This window comes from Centruroides sculpturatus, unplaced genomic scaffold (assembly GCF_000671375.1).
Source record: "Centruroides sculpturatus isolate CEXI.00-Female unplaced genomic scaffold, Cexi_2.0 scaffold1075, whole genome shotgun sequence".
NCBI classification, from domain to species: domain Eukaryota; kingdom Metazoa; phylum Arthropoda; class Arachnida; order Scorpiones; family Buthidae; genus Centruroides; species Centruroides sculpturatus.
Window position 1 is genome coordinate 82,020 of NW_019385215.1, and position 5,617 is coordinate 87,636.

General features: G+C 30.3%; 1 long non-coding RNA gene across 1 annotated transcript; it reads left to right on the forward strand.

Annotated features, from left to right (window-relative positions):
- The first annotated feature begins 1,088 nt into the window (after positions 1–1,088).
- LOC111636278 lies at positions 1,089–5,037 on the forward strand. Its single transcript, XR_002758512.1, has 3 exons — positions 1,089–1,147; positions 3,406–3,593; positions 4,907–5,037. It is a non-coding gene; the product is annotated as an uncharacterized LOC111636278 (long non-coding RNA).
- The last annotated feature ends 580 nt before the right edge of the window (positions 5,038–5,617 follow it).

Genomic DNA, 5,617 nt, shown 5'->3' on the forward strand with positions numbered 1-5,617 from the left:
ATTCGTTATGATAACAGAACACAAGAGAATACAACAGAAAAATTCGTACAGGTAGTATCAATGCCTGAAGAAGGTGGATCTAATCAGCATTTTACAGTTTCAAAGAGTAATCATGCTACAGAAAGTAGAATCTCACCTGAAAATTGCGAATTTCCTGGACAAGAAAAGTTAGAAGACAATGAATTTAGAGTTGTATTGAAAAAGCATTGTAAGCGTTATCCATTAAAGAAAACGAATGCAAACAGATATTATAATGGTACTTCAGCTGCAGCATATAAGAACAGAAATCAACATCGCAGTCATTATGCAAGACCTAAAGAAACTAGTGTTGTTTCATCATCTGTAGATGATCTCGATTTACATTATGCTCATTGTTCGTCCGTTAGTGGATGTTTATCTTTTCGAACATGCTCGAATCCCGATTCGTCATTGCAACTATCATATGCTGATATTACTGGTAAGTCTATTGCTCCAGCTTCAAAAGTGTATTGTAGCAATTTATATAGAGGAATATTTTATTCGAGCATCGATAAGAATAAACATGCAGTTACTTTCTTACACGAAAATTCAGAAAATGATAAGAATCAATTTGTAAATCATAAAGAACCATTAGAAGTAGTTCCATCAAAATCTAAAATTGATTATGACAATTGTAAATTATCTGTTAATATGCAACCAGAAGTGATTTCAAATCACGAACAATGCATAAATTTCGATACATCATCGGGTTTAAAAATAGACGATTCAATGTTAAAAACCGATGAAAATCTGCCATTTACAATATAGATATAGACAATACACTCTATTCAAAATCGAAATTAATTGTCAATAATCCTGAAAATAATAATTGTCACGCAGAAAAATCATGTATTCGTGAAAGAAAAAAGAATGCACCAGTCATTATAATGGATAATTATCTGCCAACAAAAAAAATTTGTGATGTCAGTTTTGGCATAGACTCGGATGAATTATTACACGTTATTAATGGTAAATGTACCAAAGAACAAGCTAAACAAGATATCAATCTTTATATCTCTTCTGTCAAATCACAAGAGAATAAACGTGAGAAATCATTAGAATTTTCATCTTCTTCAGTAACAGGTACTATTGAAGAAATTGAGAAAGATAATGGGCAGAAATCTGATAGGTACTCCAGCTCATCGTCAATTGTATCTTTATTTAATGATACTCTTGAAAAGGATAAAAATATTGCATGTACCCCTGAGAGTAAGCTAGTGTTATTGAAATCTGGACAGCTTCTACATTGGAAAGACGTTGACACAGATAAAGAAAGTTTTAATTTTCATCACATTGTTCAATTTCTGAAAAAATGTGAGTAAAATTTATTTTAATTACTATTGTATCCAGTAAATGAATTATAGCTTTATTGGTGTATACAGGGTGGCCATAATTAGTTTACTTATTCTGTAACCAGTAAGCAGATTGGCATCAAATTTTGTGAACAGACTATGCAAAAATTGATTTAAAAACATTCGCTTTACAGAATAAATACATAAAACAAAAGAACAAAAACAGCCACGGATAAAAGCACGGTAACGCTTTTATTCGTGGCGCAAGGAACACACCTTCTGCTGTTTACTGAACTAAGGAAAGTTGATCAATATGTGCATCATTGTTCAGATGTAAAATTTGAAGGTGATGAACAGACAATTAATAGTTGACTCTATTCGTAATTGTCTTAAAATAACAGATTGAAATGTTACTTTAGAGTTGATCTTCGGTTTTCATTTTTTACAGTGTTTTGTTTCGTATACTTTCTTGTAAAGTTTCATCTATCAGAACTTTCTAATTTAACTGTTTTTTGCTTCGTAGCACGCATAGTCCATGTACAAATTTTGGTGTCAAACCAGTTATTGTTTACAGGTACACAGTGTTCTGAACAAGAAAACTTTAATTATAACAACTCTATATTTACTAATTATCTTTAATTTATATTATTCAATGCGAATTCTTGGCATGAAACTGAGTGTAATTGATAATGTCAATTGATGAGGGGTGATACTTCTGCAGAAATTACTTTTGTTTCCCCAAGTGGGAAATCCATAGTGGATTATATTATTTGTTTAGAAGAAATGATAAATTGTTGTAATTATTTAAACGTTCTGGACAACGACCTTGCAGATCACTTTCCAGTTCAGTTGGAGTTAATAAAATATCAAAAAATAAGTAATAAGCCATATAATTGTGAACAGAGATACCCTATTAATCTGGAATTAAGACCGTCATATAATAAACGAAAATTGTTAAATGAGTTTGATTAAATGATTGAGGAGATGTTAACCTTGAAAAAAGAAAATAATCCAATAGAATATTACCTATTACCTGAATATTATAACTAAACTAGAGGAATATAGATACAAGAATTGTACACAACAAAATAGAAAAATATTTAAATGTGAATTGTATAATAGCACGTGTTATGACTACAAAATTAAAAAACAAAAGAGTTTACAAGTCTTTAGTAGAACAAACACCAGTAAAGCACTAATGAATTATCTAAAGTATAAAAAAATGTATAATAGTTTAATCAAAGCTAAGAAAAAATTATTCTTTTCAAAAATCAGCAAGAAATTATTAGAAGCTAAAGATTCGAGAGTCTTCTGGAAAATAATTAATAATTTTCGTAAAAGAAAGCCACGGTGGGATATACAAACTAAAGTAAAATATAATGATTGGCTTAAATACTACAATAAATTCTCAGAAAATTATCAGAAAAATGTCTGTAAAAAATATTTGGGAACCAAGATAAGACCAGAAATGCAGCAGGACGAGATAATTAAGATAGAAGAAATACAGGACTGTATCAAAAAACTTAAAGACAAATCAACACCGGGATCGGATACAATACGTAATTCACTCATTAAAATGTTACCAACAAAATTTATTCGATATTTAAGTAGACAATTTAACCTATTTTATAGTAATAGTATAATACCATCCAAATGGAACGATATAATTTTCACTATGATATTGAAACAAGGGAATAAACAGGAACCAACCAATTACAGACCAATAGCCCTTCTGTCTTGTCTACGGAAAATATTTACTACAATATTAGCTAATAAATTTAATTACTGGACAGCGGCGAATAATTATAGAAATAGTACGCAATTTGCATTTGTAGAAGGGGGTGGTACTCAAACAGCCCTCTTTGTCTTGCTGTCATTAATTCAATTTCAGTTTCTTAAAAAAAGACATAAAGTGTTCGCTCTGTTTTTTGATCTCGAAAAAGCATATGATATGACTAGCATTACTGACCTACAGAGTAAAATGAAGAAATGCGAGGCAAAAGAACGTTTGATAAATATGATAGGGTTGCTGTTCGGAAAATATAAGACAATTATTAAACAGAATACCAANGGATAATGGACAGAAATCTGATAGGTACTCCAGCTCATCGTCAATTGTATCTTTATTTAAAGATAATCTTGAAAAGGATGGAAATATTGCATGTACTCCTGAGAGTAAGCTAGTGATAAAATTGAAATCTGGACAGCTTCTGCATTGGAAAGACGTTGACACAAATAAAGAAAGTTTCAATTTTTATCACATTGTTCAATTTTTGAAAAAATGTGAGTATAAAATTTATTTTAATTACCATTGTATCTAGTAAATGAATTATAGCTATATTGGTGTATACAGGATGGCCATAATTAGTTTCCTTATTCACAGCACTGAATCTGTAACCAGTAAGCAGATTGGCATCAAAATTTGTGCACAGACTATGCAAAAATTAATTGAAAAACATTCGCTTTACAGAATAAATACATAAAAAAATAAACAACTACAGCACGAAAACGCTTTTATTCGTGAAGCAAGGGACATACCTTCCGCTGTTTACTAAACTAATGAAAGTTAATCAACGTGTGCCTCATTGTTCAGATGTAAAATTTGAAGGTGATGAACAGACAATTAATAATTGACTGTATTCGTAATTGTCTTAAAATAACAGACTTAAATGTTACTTTAAAGTTGATCTTCAGTTTTCATTTTATACAGTGTTTTGTTTCGTATACTTTCTTGTAAAGTTTCATCTAGCAGAACTTTCTAATTTAACTCTTTTTTGCTTCCTAGAACGCATAGTCCATGTACAAATTTTGGTGTCAAACCAATTATTGTTTACATGTACAGAGTGCTCTGAATAAGAAAACTTTAATTATAACAACTCTGTATTTACTAATAATATTTATTTACATTATTCAATGCGAATTCTTGGCATGAAACTAAGTGTAATTGATAATGTCACACAAACATGTATATCACGCTGGAAACAAGTAGAAAAAGTTTGACGTTGAGTATTTTTTGTGGGTGATATGTCTCAAATGTCTTCTTCACTAACCAGCCATTAAGAGCCTGGCCGAATCTACGATAAAAGTAAAAGAAAGTCCATCAATCTGTTTTAACTGTATGAAAATTTCTTATATGCTTTATTTATTATATGAGAATTTACTGAAAAATTAATTCGAGATTTTTTTTCGGAATTTTTCATTAACGCTTTATCTTCTACGCAAAAAGAGCAATTGCTTCAGGCCTACACTAACAGATGGGCGAAAACTAATATTTTTTTAACTTATTACTGTAGAAAAAGTATCGAAATTTAAATTTGGGACATATCTAGGGACTCTAGATACCAGCGTGGTGTAAGCGCAGAGTATACTGGACCAACACACTAGGATATTAGGGAATTTCTCTCAAAAATTTCCCCCGAAGTGAAATGTTTGAAGTCAACACTGTATACAGGAACCCTTAATTCAAATTTAACTGGGCCCCATAAAGCTATAAGGCGCTACTGAAATTTATTTTAGTATAATATAAAATTGTAATAAATTGCTGTATTTTTTCTTCCAAATTTTTTTACAGATTATGTTAAATGTTTTTTTTACAGCTTGGGAAATTCAACAGAATTGATGAAAAATACAAGTAAAGATTTCATGAAAATTTATTAATTTTATGATTAATATGAATATATCCTTGCAAGTTTTACAAAATAAAATAAAAATTTCACTTAAAAACTGAATAAATTTATCTGTTTAACATAGATTATTTCCTCTAATTTAAGTATTTTTAGTATTTTAAGTGCTTTTGAGGGTAGTTAGCCTTCATGCAAATGGCTTGACTTTAATTTGCAAAAGGCTTGACTTCATTGCAAAAGGATTGACTTTAATTTTTAGGAAAAAGTTATAATTAAACGGTACAAAATAATCTCAAAATTCATGTGTATAATAGAAAAATTTCTTATGTAAAAAGATAATCACAATTCAAATACTTTTAAGATGTAACGTTCATCTTTAGGAAAACAAATGAATGTTTTGCGAATCACTGTAGTAGCGTAACAACAACTTATTATACCAAGAAACGTGAATTGGATTGTTAGAAGCGATCTGCCAACGGAAAGAAGTGCCTCCTACAAGGAATTTCCATAAAAAAAACTAGCCATTATTTATGTGAAATTTTTACTTTCCCTCCTTTATTATGAGTTTGGCTAGGCCCACAATGGGGAGATTGGATGAAGAATGGGTTTACCTCTGGAAAAATTCTTGTGTTTTCGACTTGTCCGGATTGTTTCCGGCCTCCAGATTGGTATAATAACACTTGC